Source organism: Caloenas nicobarica, chromosome 6 (assembly GCF_036013445.1).
Source record: "Caloenas nicobarica isolate bCalNic1 chromosome 6, bCalNic1.hap1, whole genome shotgun sequence".
Lineage (NCBI taxonomy): Eukaryota > Metazoa > Chordata > Aves > Columbiformes > Columbidae > Caloenas > Caloenas nicobarica.
The window spans coordinates 36,707,359-36,723,312 of record NC_088250.1 but is presented as its reverse complement, the minus strand read 5'-3'; positions in this window follow the sequence as shown (position 1 = coordinate 36,723,312).

Sequence of the window (15,954 nt, the reverse complement as noted above, 5' to 3'; positions counted from 1 at the left end):
ACAAAACAACAACAGAAAAAGGCAAAACCCCAACTAATTAAATGTGAGTAAAAATTACAGAGGACTTTTCTGCCCCAACATCTGTGACTCTTCCCCCAAATCTCACATTCGTAATTGTTGGGATGCTGCATTAACACCGCTGCTTGTCCTACAGCATTTCATTTTTATTGCTTAAAAGCAAATAAAGTGGAGAAAATAATTCAGCTAGTTCTTCTGTCTTTTTGCCAGTCAAAGGCAGAAGATGACCCAAAAATATTTGTAAGTCAAACTACTTGCTGGCCCTACTCACTAGCAACATTTTCTGGGTATGCAGCTCAACACCCTCATGTGTGATGTGCAGAAATGCCGAGTATTTGCAGATGCAGCTGACAGCAATCAAATGGGTGCGCTGCACATACCTAATGTCACATAATGCTGAGCACTCTAAAAAATTCAGGTTTCAGAGGTCCCAGACTGGACATCCACAATTAGCAAGCCGTTTTGACCTTCACCTGTTTGTACTTCAGTTTCCTAGAATTAGGAGGTTACCATCCTGTTGTTGTGGTGTTGATATGAAGACCAAATGGTCGCTCCACACAAAACTGGGGAAATAATGAACATAGTTTGAAAGTCGGTGAGGATTTTAGCAGGTCTGTCCTCAGCACGATGTTTAAACAGTGCTGCTAAATGTGACACGACCACACAATTAACAGTGGGGCTGAAATAAAATATTGATTAGCGGTACTCATTAAAGGAGCCCTGGCTGATCCGTGCACCAAGTAAGTCAAGGGTCCTAAGGAAATAATAGCATGTCATGGTGTAATTACAAGTCGCACCAAGATAGTGCACGAGAGAGCAAAAAAGAAGGTTGCCCAGGCAACCTGACTTATGAATGCTTGACTTTGCAATATTAATGACAAGTGTTAATAAATTATTAACATTGATATTTTGTGTGTGGTGGGTATGAAATGTAACAGAAAGCTTGTCTAACCTCCCTGGCAGGCGCGGTTTGGCAAGATGCAGACCTGGTTCAATAGCTAGAACACACGCAAGCAGCATTCACCCAGGCTTTCCGGGGATCGTAAACTCCCTTACCTGACCTCCTACTAGGAAGAGTATTTCTCCCGCCACAGAAAACAAACTGAGGTGTTTAAACCAAAGGAATTCCAGAGAAATGGTAAGTTTGGGAAAAAAAACCTGAATAAGATGTTTATAGTGGATAAACCTATCCTGCCCTCAGGGACCTGGGTACCAATGCTGAATGCTGTGTTCTTCCTCGTCAGGGGCTGTGAAAGTTAATAGGTTAATGACCCTGGTTCCTCCAGTCTTGTAGTTAATAAAATTGCCGGTAATGCCTTACAGAGAATCAAGAAAATTAAATGCTAACATCATTAAAAAATAGAAGATCATGTCAGGATATTGAAGGACAATAGGATATGTGGCTTCATCTCAGGAAAGTGTGCTGCCACTCTGGGGGCTGGTGTCCAGAAACGCATTTTGCAGGGCCAGATCATTTCCTAAGCCTGAAAACTAAGCAGAGAAGTTTTCCTCAGATTCCCCAAAACTGCAACAGACAACCATGAGTTTTGTAGTGACACAGGTCTGATGATTTGGAGACCAGATACCTGCGTTACTTGCAAAGCTTCGTGCACTATCAGAGAGGACACATGATAGCAGTGGCTAACATCAACACTTTGGACAATCCGCTGTGTAGCAAGCTACTGTGCTTCAAGAGGTAGGGAATTGCTCATCCAGCTGGCTAGCATGAAATTAAAAGGGCCTAAGATCAGTTTTCATACTGATAAGTGTGTTTTCCAGTGAGCTGGAAAACTGAAGTTGACCATATTCTAGTACTCCAGTGGCAGCAGATAAAGTTTGCTGGTTTTTTCTCCATGGAAAAGAGGCTTCAAAGGTTGCACTGAGAAAAGGCACGGGCTAATTTCTCTCTTAGTTTTCAAACAAAATTCTGAAGTTTTAGTGCTGTTTGCTTAAACAACCATTGGCTGCTGGTACAACATCCGTAAGTTTTTGCTGGATTTAAGTGATTTCACTTATTTAGGCATAAACCATGGCAGTTAGCTCTGGTACATACCTGCCAGCTTCAATTCCCTTCGCCTGAGACATACGCAGCCTATTCTGTCCACCAGAGCCAGTGGGGGGCACCATCTGGGTGAACAAAACTTGCAGCTGATTTGGAGCTATGCCTTTGTATCTTCTGGCTTTTAATAACAACAACAACAAAAAAAGTTACGACTTTTTATTTTCTTTTTCCTTGCTACTTTTCATTGATCTTACTGACCCACAGCATTTCATGTGAAACGCGAGCTTTTTCTTAAAGCTCTTCATAGCATATGTCGTGTTGTTTCCTCAACTTGTTAACAGCTCCATCTGTTTCGCAATCTTCATTTTCAAACATCATAAGATATTCAGGAATAGTAAAAGGTCATTTAGGCCTTACAGCTTTGTTCTCGCTATCTCTGAGAGTTTTGTACCCAGCCATTTTACATCCTTTCTGGTCTCTTGGGCAATATATTTTAATAAGCTTCCAATGCAGAACTTAATTATCTAAATCTGAAATTCCAAGCGCCTAAGCACCCTTTTCCTCCTTCAGAGAACCTCAAAAATACAGCGAAGTACATAATTTTCTTAATTACAGTTTGTTTTCTTTCGGCCATGAGCTGAACTTCAGTAACGTATTTAGGAGTAAGTCATTTTATAGATTACGTGGCCAATTTTAATCATTGCTGGGCGGCTGCTGCCTGCTCAGTGCTGCACGATGGGGTTTTTGCTGGTGGGATGCGAGTGTCCTCTCCTGCCAGGGGCTCTGGAGCCGCCAAGGTCGGAGCCACCTGCTGAGAAGCCTCTGTGTACAGGGAAATCTCAGCATATAAAACATGAAACTGGCTGTGCTGGCTATAAAGACATCCAGTTCGGTATTTCATCTCTGGCAGGGGCTATTAGCAAACACCTAAGGAATAAGAGTCTACCTGCAGTCTGGCACTTCTGCTCTCACCTTCGCAGCTTAGCGGGGTCTGAACCGCAGGTCATACCCATATCTTATGTAGATTAGCCCCAGAAGTACGCTTCTTCCCTGTGTTAGTTTAATTGCTTTTTGAACCTTTTTTATGATTTTAGCATTTGTAACACCCTCTAATAATCAGTTTCACAGTTTAATCATGAATGTGTGAAAAAAAAAAACGCTGCCCTTTGCCTGTTCTTAAATTACATAAATTAATTTAGTGCACCCTCCTAAACTCTTCTGTGGTAAGAAATAGCAAATAATTGCTCCCTATTAACTTTTCCTATGTTGTTCATAACTTTCCCTGTGACATCCCACCTCAGCCATCTATTTCCCAAGCAGATTACATACCAACCGATTTAATCTCTCCCCACATGGAGACTGCTCGCTATACCTGCCAGTCCTTACCTTTTTTCTGTTCGCCTTTCCTCGCACTACTATGTATCTCACATTAAAATAACTACCTACTTGGTTTCTAGTCTGAGTTGTGTCAGTTGAATTGTATAAAGCCAACTCTATGTAACACATGTGAGGAAAAACTGTTCAAAAATCATGCTTTGATGTTACTTCAGATACAACTTTAGACTAGAGATCAAACTAAAGCACTAAATAGGGTCCCAGTGTGAATACGTACATTTCCATGGAGCAGTACTTAGGTTTCTTTTAGAGAAGACAGTTCCACAATTCCTGTTTCAAATAAATCTGAGACACGCAAGGTGTGAGCGCAATGAGAGCAAGACCCTTGAATTCTGTATTTGTTCCCTTTATACGAAAAAATACAGTTCTTTCTCTCCTTCACTGTTCATTGTTATGGGTTAGAAACAGGCCTGGCTGTTGCGAGAGCAGGAAACCCCAGATCTGTGTAACGAGGAGCAAGTTACCAGATTGCCCGTGGAGCTGGAAGGGGAGTGACTCCTAAATTGCTTGTGCAGAAACTAATTTCTGAAGAAGGCTTCTGAGGATTTGTACTAATTATATTTGAAACATTTACTTATGCTTAAAAATAGTTCAGAATCTGATCTTATAAACCAATCATCCCTTGGCACTGCGATTTTAATTTAAAATGGATTATACCTCTTACGCAGCCCACTGAGAAGATGCTCTCAGGCTGTTCCTCTGGTTCATTTACAGCTGGTGGAGCAACGCCATGAGGAATGATGCTCAAAGGCGCAAACCCTGTGCTTGCAGACCTGACTTAGAAAATCGGTGGGCTGGGTTAAAGGCTCATCCCCACACACACTTGAAGGGGTCCAGGGCACAACAGCACAAGACACATTATGGGATGTTTAGGGATGGAGCCAAAGATGGGGGAAGTCATAAGTCAGGGCTGGGTCTAGAGACCAGCAGGTCCGTGGGATGGCTGCTGAAGCAATGGGGTGTTGCAGAAGCACCCCCAAAATCAATTTAGGCAGGCGATATGCTCAGAACAGACTTTATTCTAACCAGAATTGTTTAGGAGAGAACCAGCGAGAAATTATTCAGCACTCCAACAACATTATAAAACACAGATTCAGATACCAATTGGGAATTGAAACACTACACAGCCGATTCAGACTCAGGGGATCCCAAAACTTTAGAATGATGATGCAAAATGCATATTTATCCACTCACAAAAAATGAGGACATGCAAGGGTAACCCAGGAGATATAATCACTCACCAATAAAGCAAGGTGCCTTAGTCCTCGAGGAGGTTTGCTTAGATGGCGACCCTGACCTAAAGAGGGGAGTCTTCAACTGCTGACTTCCCATTCCAAGAAAGACCAACTCAATGGGGATCTCTAGCAGAATATTTATATCCTAGTTGAATCTGAGCTTGTGGTCACTTATGGTCGTGGCCTAGAAACTTCTCTCAACTCAGCCATTTCATTGATCAAGGTCCCTGTCTGTCAACCAAGGGGTTGTGCATATGACCATAGTGGTCCATCCTTCTAGTGGCTTCTGGTGGTTTTAAGGCCAGGCGTGCCTGGCACCTGAGGGTCCACAGTGGCAACGGGGAAGACCATAAGGTCTGAATGTTGGCTGGGAGACCTGCTTGTACATGTGTGTGAGGCAGCATGTGATGGGATCATCCAGGTGTGGCTACCGGGTGGACTAGGTGTCTAAGTCCAGCTCGTGGAGGGATCCATACTGCATATACATCTGTACTTCCCATGGATGGACCTTCATCCAGATCAGACAGAGACAAAGGCAGAATGAGGCCATTGCTACCATATATGTTAATGTGTTACTGGCTGCGTCAACCTGTATATGTGTGTTTGTGGTGTGTCTGTCGGGAACATGTGCTCGGTCTCGCTACTGGTTGGGTCTCGGGGCATGGAGCTGCAGCAGCCTCTCCACTGGGCTACTGGATTAGGAAACCTGTAAGATTTTTAAGGGGGAATCAGGAAAAATAGTTTGTAAACAGAAAATTTGCTAATCTGCCCAATGAGTATTTCCTTTCTTCTGCGTGCATATCCTCCTTTTAGCTGTTGGAATCTGCTTGGTTAAATCAAAGCATCTAGCTAATGCGCGTTCTTCAAGGGAGTGCTGATGGCTCAGGCTTCATATTTCTGGTGCATTTATTCAACATTAAAGAAAATTCAGTGATTTACTGAAGATGCATTAGAAGTTAGGTCAGGTCTACTGAATTCATGCAGCTTTGGTGGAATTTTCTATGATCTATCAGTTGGCCCAGATACCAAAAATATATTTAAAATGCAAGCAAGTTTTTCTTTGGCTTTCTTAACATCTACAGCTGTATGTTTAAATGTACTAACCAATGTGTCCCCTAACCTCTCTCTGCATGTTCCCAGCTACCCTCCTTTAGGAGAATGATCTGGCTTGCTGTGATTATGTCAGATATGATAGGTAAATTAAAGGCTGCATGTTACCTTTTATTTTGACCAAGTAAGAAACCTACAAGCAAGTGGTAATTACCAAACCGACTATTTCTACATTTTTGCTGCCTTAAGGGTGGTTAAATAATGCATTGTGTTTTCTTGTGCATAATAATAACTTACTGTACTATATTGGTCGTTCACCTTAAGATCTGTCTCATGGGAATCACTAGCCAAAGTCAGACTTTCTGGCAAAGATCTGGCTGGGTAGGACATCAGCCACCAATGCCAATAGCTCTCTGCTGAGAAAACTACTCTGTAAATGCGAAGGAAGATGCATTTCAGATAATCTTAGAAAATGAAGGAGGAATAAACCAGCCAGCTGGGACTCAGTGGCATTTTCTGATTTGTGTAGGTCCTGTTCCCCTCTTGTTACCAGCATGTGTGCAAACAGTGGCCATGCATTTTGTACTGATTAGCCTGACGCTTTGAAAGATTAGCTTGGTTTGACGTGTAACAGTGAATGCAATTAGCAAAATAGGACCATATGTTATAAGGACCTTAGCTGGATAATGAGAATGGAGAGAGATGAAAAGTGTGTTCCAAAGTCTCAGTGAAGTGATACGTTTAGCAAACAGAGGCTGTCAAATCTCAACTGACTAGACAGAAGGGCTGTTGCATGTAGTTATTACTGCAGAGGATTTGCAGAACGTGATGAGTTAATGGCAGATAATTCCACAAAGCAAAGACAAATAAGTTAACAAAGGCAAAGTCATTCAAGAGTCTACTTGAACTGAAAACAACATTGTCACGGGCACTAATTCTCTTTAGCTATAACATTTAAAGTTACAAATAGCACATTTAAAGAGAGAGTCAAGCTGCAAGATGATGGTAATTTATAAGTTGTTTTGAAAATGAGGATCAGACTGATCTGAACTTTGCACAGCAATTTTTCTATGGTGGGTTAAGTTTTTCTTATACAAGACACATGGTTCCTGCACCCCTAACTGGGCAGTCTTCTACCATTCTGTATTTGTGCAGGTGATTGCTCCTGTTTAAGCTTGAAATTTGTTCCTGTTGAACAGCACCTTTTTTTTGCCCCCACATGTTCCTTTCTGCTTCGTGTTAAGTGTAAATTTTATAAGTCTGACCCCTGACCTTCACCGGTCACTGATGGCACCTGGATTTGCAGGAGACTGAGGATGCAGCAGCTCTCTCAGAGCTGTTTGCTGGGTCCTTCCTTTCTGACATTTCTGCCTTCCTTCCCAGGTTGGGTTTTCTGACCGTTCTTCACTAACCACCCTAGTCACGTCATCTAAACCATATCGGTGTCAGAAAATTTCATGAAAGTAGCACAAGTCTCTTGCCTTGTGATAGAAGAAAATAGTTGACACAATTCTTGATGAAGAATCTTGTCACAATTCTTGATGAACTTGTGTTGGCTGTTACCCATTTTCCTACTATTGTCTGGGTATTTACAACTAGTTAATTTAACTGCTTGTTCCAATATTTTCCTGGTAAGAGGGGTTAGTTTGACTGGTTTGTAAATCTCTGGCTTTTTTTGTTTTTCCCCCTCCCCTTGAGGGTGGTTTTGACTCTTTCTATGTTTTAAAGATCTTTGACATTTCCCAGGCTTCCTTTCCCTCACCCCTTTTCAATGCATTCTAGTTGGCAAAGTCAGACGGAACCACCCTTCGTAAAAGATTGTGCCGTAAAACATTTTCTAAAAGTGCACAATATATTTACAAATGTTCTTCAAAACCTACATGCTTCATATTTCAAAACATCAACAAAAAAAACCCTCTGAGAAAAGAGAAATGCAAACACTGAGAGAACAGATGAAACCCACAGAAAATACTGGTGTGTTATAGTATTAACCTGGTGATCTTACCAAAGGTTATCAAACATTTTAAAGAGGCTTCTTCCCTACTCTGAGTGATTGTACTTTTTCTCCCGTGATGCTCTCACTCCTCTTACACACAGAGAAGACAGGATTTTTTCTAATCTTTGCCTAATTAAAAACAAAGCAAAAATATCTCTAATAAAATAATGACTACTACTTGGGGCCATCAGCTCTCCCAGCTAGTCATTAATCCCAAGCAAATGAGCCAGACTTGATTGTTATTACTAAAATATATTGCTAATGTAATTTAGAGCTTCCTTTTCCATTTCTTGAATGTACTCTAGTCCTCCTGGTACACCTAAGAAAGCATGAGTGAATTTATCCATATACAAATTAAAATGATCGTAATAAGGAAATGTAGATTGTGACTGAGAAAAGTAAGATACTCATTTCCATTGCTGTTTTAAATTCTAATTTTAACATCTTTATATCAAGGTTGAGTGTCTTTCTGGAAGGCAGGTGTTTGGTACACATTATGGAAGGTGGGATGCATCCATCCGGAGTCCTTTCTGGTCCCAAAGAAAGGAAAGCAAACAAAGAAACAAACAAAAAACCCAGTCATTAGGGACTAGTGGTGTGTGGGTAGCCAGGGCTGCAATGAAGGGCTCTTTCCAACCAGAATGGATCTCCAGAGGATGGGGACAAGTCGTATTTGAAATACCATGCTGAAGCCTTCTCTCTGTGTTACCCCAGCTTCCAGCCATGTGGGGGTTTTTTTGGTCGGTTGGTTGGTTTTTTCCTCCCTCCTGATGTGTTTCTTAATTGCTAAATCATGTTAATGCAGATGGCTAAAAAAAAAAATCTAGTTATATAATGAAGTTGAGGGTAGCTAATTACATAATTAATTTGAACCATTTATCCATTATTACTAAAAGATACAGAAAGAAGTCCATCACAATCAATGAGACTTCTTATATGTGAATGGCTATTTAGCTTGTAGAGTTTAGTCTAAGATGAAATGAGAAAGAATTTTTAAAATCCATATATGTCAAAAAAATTGCTCAGAAACAACTGTTCTGTCAATGCCATAGAGGTAGTGCAGGCTTCTAAGTATTTCCCCATTTGCAAAGGATAATATGAATGTCTGGAAAGACAAGAAAAACCAAAACTGCCTCTTTGTAATCATTTGAACACAGATGAAAAATTGGAGTATTTAAGACTCGATAAGTTCCTTAGTTTGAAACTGTAAAGACAGTGGCAGCCAACACCAGCTCCAGTCTCAGTTTAGATAGTGTCAGTGCAGAGCTCAACCCGGTCTAGTGGAAGGTGTCCCTGCCCATGGCAGAGGGCTTGGAACTAGATGATCTTTGAGGTCCCTTCCAACCCAAACCATTCTATGATTCTGTAAGTAACTGAGACTGTAATATGCTGCACAAATGGCAAAAAAAGATAACAGCAAACCATGATGTGAAAATGTTTTATTTCAGTCTTCTTAGTGATTAGAAGATGCCTCTGTCTTCTTAAAGCTTTATTTTGTCGAGTTGGAAATAGGTCTAAAGAGATTAAGGTTTAACAGGTTGTCTGTGGAATTGATAATGTATGTACTGTATGTCTAGTAGAGTCTTTATTTCATAATTGTCACCTCCTAAATACATGTGACAGCAGTAACCCTGAATTTGGCCTGTGTTTTGCAGCTGGAAACGCTGTGTTGAGAACAAGCTTCACAGTTTGGTGGAAACCCTGACCTCGCTGTCATCCGTGGTTATGTGCTCAGTGACTTCACCAGCTCTCACTCTTGGACAGATTTTAAAAAATCCCCCAGGTTAACCAGGGTACAGGTATGTCCTCCATCTGGCTACCTTCTGAAGTTGCACTTTTAGATCAGCAATATGTTTATAGCAGCATAATTGCCTCCATAAACAACAGTGCTGTGTCGACAAGGTCCAAGGATTCCCACAAATATTGGTTTTACTCTATCCTTGATGCATTTCATACACTGTAGTTCTTTTATTATTTTTCCTCTCTCCAAAATGATAGCTTTTGGGTTGTTGTGATACATATTTGATGATGTTGGCTGATTAGTTTGAACTTCTGCTGCTGACGTTCCCACAGATGTGCAATGGAGCTGATGCCTCTCCTGAGCTCTCCCTCTGGCAAACAGCAAGGATATTTGACTACCAAGTCACCAAAATGATGAATGTAAAGTGTCAGCCAGGAAAAGCTTAATATTACAACAGGAAAACTGTGAATACAAGGTCACATCACAGTTACCTTTGGTTGAATGGAACAGACTGACTGCAATAAGGAAATAAGGAAAATACCTGTTTCTGTGCTAAAACCCCACTGCCTCCGAGTTGTCATCTACAAGAAATGCACAAATTATCCTTTCTATGCTGTCTTAAACCAGTGTTTCTTGTTTATTTTACAGAAGTAACTTTGAAAACTGTCCCTGTAGCTGCTCCCAATGCACATTTGTGTGCAGAGGGAGGTGGAGCTCAGGGTGGCGGGGAGGACGAGCAGCCACCCTCCACTTCACTCCTGGTTTTTGTGAGCCCCGCTGCAAATGTCTGACCCCAAATCTACTGAAGTTAAAGGAAACTCTTCTATGAGCTTCACTCTACTTGGTCCCCCAACCCTAAAAGAAAAAGTTTTCCATCGAGGAAGGATGAGTTTTAGTTGGCGAGCTAAAATACGCTTTCTTACATTTGGTTTATTTATTGTGTTACTTTGAAGACAAAGTTAGAAATTGGTAGGTCACATTGTCTGCAGGGCCTCAATGAAAAGCAAACAGCTTAGAGAAATTTTGGTTTGATGGACGGAGTAATTGCTGGACGCTTCAGGCTACCGATGTACCCGGCACCTAGATCACACGTGAGACAGGGGATCTTGATATAGCACAGTCCCATCTGTAATTAGCTAGTGACAGGATATTGTTTTCTGCCTTTCTGGTATGTGCAGAGTGATTTCTGCCTCGCTGATGACTGTAAACATTGTTCTAAGTACTGTTTTATGATCCCTGTAGGAATAGCAATGTAAACAGCGTAATTATGTTCACCTTTGAGGCATATCTAGAAACTTTGCTCTTCCAGAAGAGTGATAACAGAAATGAATACTGCTGACAAGGTAAACACAGAGACACCACAACCTGCTTGTTAGAGACAGCTAATGCTTGAGGGAACTACACATTCAACACCATAAAAAAATAGTGTTATATGTTTATCTCATGAGTATGTTGATATTTATTCATAAACGTATTACGACATGGGAAAAATATTAAAAGCAATACCTTGTCAGATATTTCTTCTTGTGAAGAAAGCATGAAGACTTACTATTAGTAAACCACATTTCTGTATACAGTTATTATGGGTACCACAGATCGCATGCATATTGATGTCTATTTTCACCCACACTTTTACAGCCCTAGCAGGGTTTCTCCAGGGTAGGGATGTGTTTGGAAGACACGAACTAGCTTCAAACCTCAGCTTTTCTTTGTCTAAATAGAGTATAGCAAAGCCTCCTGCTTTAGCCTCTCGGGTTGTTCGCTCTTCACAGCAAGGAAACCTCAGGAATATTTCCTATCCCTTGGACTCCTCAGTGTAACACAAATAGATCCTTTTTTTCACAACTGCAAGGGGTTTTGATACTTAAGGTAAACACATAGATGTAGTTAGGGGTTACAGAGCATAATTTAAGCTGTTGGTTTGGAATTAGATACCATAAACCAGTAAGAACTGAGGAGAAATAAAGGAAAACTGTCTATATACTATTCTGAAAAATTTCTCTACAGCTTTCTTAGTTTCTATACAGCAGAGACCATACTGCAAAAGCAAGCGCCTTCCTCCAGCTCGAGCCTCCTGCAAGGTTTTTTAATTTTGTGTTTTAAAGATGTCCTTTTCTCCTCTGGGCTTTGGGAGAAGGTGTAACACCTGCCTTCTTTTTTACATGTGAGTCTGATACACTCTGCAAATCCGAGTGCTTTGGAAAATAAATTGGGATGGATTGGTTTCTCAGTGTTTTGCACTGAATTATCATCCTGATTGGAATAGGAATCCTAATCTCTTCATGACCCTCCATTGTTATATTAATTTTGGTTAATTGCATTTGGGTGACATGTCCCTGCGTACAGACCTGAGAACAAATGCTGGATGCTCAGAACACCGAGGCGTTCGTGATACAGTAGTTTCATAGCACTGGAGACAGTTTCATAACAGAAGACAAATTCTACAAATAGATGCACCTGCTTATCTGCAGATGGAGAATATAAAGTGTGTTATTACTGTGGAACTTCTGAATGCGATTTACGTATTTGGCTTATTCATAAATTATATTCACAGTTTTAGAATAAATATCTTCAGCTTCCCACTGCAGAGAGAATTATTCTCAGCTTTTAAGTACTGCTTTTCAGCAGATTAGTCCTCATTTTAAGATATCGTAAGGCAATAAAGGTACATTTTCCACCTAACTGCATTTGGGGATGGAAAATACCTAACAATAACAATAACAACAATTCTTGGCATTACTATAGCAACTTTCATCCAAAGATCTCCAAATGCTTTCCAATAAGTAATTAATTAGGCCTCACAGCGCCCTGGAGAGTTAATTACAAATTATCAAGCATAATCTCAAACTGTTTCCATTGAAACGATTCTTGTACTCTTTCCAGAAGAAAACAAAATATGCTGGCTATAATACTATGACCTTTGTCTCCCCTGCCTCATTTGGAAACCATAATTAGATGAGAATTTGAATGTATCCAGTTTTAAGGAAAGCTAATATAATTACTACCTGACCACAAGACTCATTACAATTCTCAGTTTCTTCGGCGAGATGATACTTTTTAATCTGTTTAATAAAACAACAACAACAAAAGAAAAACTGCTAAGTATTCCAGGGGAATTCCAGAGAGATTTTAAATCGTGGATGTCCATCTGTTCTTCTGTCGCAAGGGTGTTTGGTTTTGAGGATGTTTGATCCAGAGTTTAGTTCTGATGCAGCAAGAAGAGGAGGACGTGTCTGTGCTGCCTTCAGAGTGTCCCTCCTGGGATACCACAAGTTCTGCTAATCCACATAGCGGAGCCTGGGCTTGAGAAGGTCTTTGTCAGAGAGCGTTGTGTCCTGGGGAATATCAGAAGAGAACAATAGTATTTTATGTCATATTCTCAAAGTGCCCCAGAGTATATGAACTCAAACACGTATGTAGAGATGGTCTAAGCTGGTCTTCTAAAGAAATTAAACTCTAGCTCTTAGTAAAATAGAAATAAAAAATGGGAGTAGGCAAAGGAAGGAAAAGATTGAAATATAAAGCAATACCCCAAACCAGCATAATTGGAAACATCCTAGATTTCCACAAATATTGTAGAAGAAGACAAGACGTAGCTTTTGCCCATCAGAGACCTGAAATTTTAATTTTACCTTCATCTCATGTAACGATAGGGGTAATTAAAACCCCTTTCACTTATGCTAGCTTACGTCTTTGGTTGAGACATAGTTATTGGCTTGCTTTTGATATAAGATGAAACTGATTTACTTGGTAATTATCTGAGGGCAGAAATTTCTCTCTTATATATAATATGTATTTCTAAAGGAAAATAATGATGCTCTTATTTGCAAAGATAAAGCTTGTGGATGATTTGCTATCTGAAAAAGTTCCAATATTTTAGCAGTGAAAATACGGTACACATTAGTATTCATAGCAAATATGTACAAAAATAATACAGATGTTTCAAAGGCTATTCTGCTTCATATGTGAAATTAACAGCGAAGACCTTTTTTGTTTGTTTTTTTGCTCTAGCGTAGGAGTCTAAAGTAGCGATGAAAGAAAATCTGGTACTATGGAAGTTAACTGGAAGTTTTCCTTCCCTATTTGCTACACGTGTGTAAGCGGTAAGTATTTAACGATGCTTATGACATATCAAAGTAGTACAAAGGTCATGAGGTGCTTCCCCTTTTGTGCAAATTTTAGAGGGAAATCATTAATAAGAAAATAAAAGGTTTATGAAATTTCATAATCTATCAGAGAGATCTACCAGTAAATTTGCAGACAAATAAAGATAACCTTTGGGAAAATAATTGAGGGCTCGGAACTGTAAGTATGTGTTTACAGTTGATTTTGTGCCACTGTGTTATCCCAGCAGAAAGGAGAGCTCATCTTCTGAAAGCAGTATGTTATTATGCATCCAATGATCCTGTTGTATTCTATTTTCATATCTGCGCATACAATCCCAGCGAAGTCAACAGCTTCCTCCAGGTGTGAAAGATAATTTGATTCCAGAAGCAATTCCAAAGTATAATAGAAATGAATGCTATTTGTCTCTACAGTTTTTAAAGTGTAACTAAACTAATGAGAAAGGATGTGGAATCTGAATTCAGTTTGATTAAAGCTCTAAACACTGATTAGGCCAGGAAGATAATTTAGAGGCACACGCAGAGAAGTTTAGCGCTGGTGAAGGCATAATGAGGAGGAGAAGAAAGCCCTAGGAAAAAGCTGAACTGATATAATTACATAAGGGAACAACGTAGTTGGTATGTGCTGTAAAATGCCTATATGCAAATCAGCATATTAACTGCTCAGGCATTCTGTTTTTCAGACAAAACAAGATGTATAGTAAGAAACAGGAATTTGTAATCGCACTGTGCGACAGAATGGAACTGAAGAATCTTCTTATAAACACTTCCAAGAAACCATGGCTCTTCAGCAGCTCTTCCTTGCACAGATTCATCCGTCTCCTGGAAATGAACGCTTGATTGGCAGCCCTTCCTATCGAAATATTGAGTGAATAAAATCCATCTGCTCAGCTGCAGGTACAAGTAAGCAAAAGCTGCACAGGAAGAACAAGGGTGATTTTTATCTGCTGTTCTGGGGGAAACAGCAGGTTTGTGTTTATATATTTTCAATGAATCAAGCCAATTAGAGCATCTTGAACAAAGTTTTCTCTGGCTTATGTTTACTTTTAATAAGAGTAGCAATATTTTTCTATATCAGAGATGGGCTAATGCTCCCTATTTAGGGGAAGTTTAGATGGTGAATTCCGCTTTAATGTTAGTCTTGAAAAGAATACTAAAGGGGGTCAATACAGTGTGAATCTTTTGCCACTAAAGCTCTTAATTTCTTTACAGAATTTAAGCCACTCTTCTTCCCTTTCCTGGAAGTTATCAGATAAAAAGGGACAATTATTAATAATGCAATACAGATTCAATACAAAGCTAAATATCTAATATGTATGCTCAAAAAGGAAGCTAAAAATCTTATATGTGCACTTCCATGCAATCTAATGAAACTAAAAAATTATACATCCTGCCAAGTTGAAATTAAAATAATAGTCACCACATAACACTTCTAGTTTATTTTTAAAATATACATCAGCAGCATGAATTTATGTGAAGCTATTTATGCACTATCTATCATTAAAATGCTCAACTGTGGCTGTATCTCAAGTCCGAATGGGTCCCACCTCTCTTTTAGGTGCTCCAGAAATAATAACTATCCACATCTTATTCAGAGCACACAGACGACTGGCCCAGGGGAAGGCAGAGGGCTCTGGGCAGCTCCCCAACTCCAGAAGGACAGAGGGACCTGTGGGATGGCTGGAAGAAGAGCACCCGTCCCCAAAGGAGGGCCCCGAAACATCTTTCTTGGGGCTGCGGACACAGAGTAAAGCAATATCTGGATAAGGTAAAAAATCTGAGCCTCGAAGACCCAGGGGGTTAAAGGGTAAAAGTCAGTGACTTGTTGCAACTTGGGTCATGGTAATTTTAGATGTTTTAATATTACAATAAACAACGACAGTAAGGGCTCACAGAAAACATGTTTCTGTGACCAAATCAATCTAGTTTTCTTCTGCACTCTTGGTTGGTTGGTTGGTGGTGGTTTTTTTGTGTGGTTTTGATTTGTGGTGGTTTTTTGTTTGGTTTGGTTGGTTTGTTCGTGTTGCTTGGTTGGTTGGTTTTGTGGTGGTTTTGGTTTTGCTTTTTTGGGTAGGGGAATTGAGGGGAGGCCAAGGAAGCTTTTGCAGGCATCCTGTGTACGTTAGGGTGTTACGGTACCCTATGAGTGTTAAGCCTTTATTTGCTTCAGGAGTGCTGTCAAGGAAGGAGGTTGGACTAGTGACATTTTCCAGAACGTGACCTGGGTAAGGTGGTGATCACATTCAGGCAAGTTTTACACTGTAAACCCCATGACATCAGTGAAAAAGGTAAATAGATCAGCCTAGGTGTGTTTCTGCATTTGCGTCAGTACTATATTTTCTCCATGAGTCCTTGTTAACCCCAAATCACATTAAGCCAGCTTTCAGCAAAGT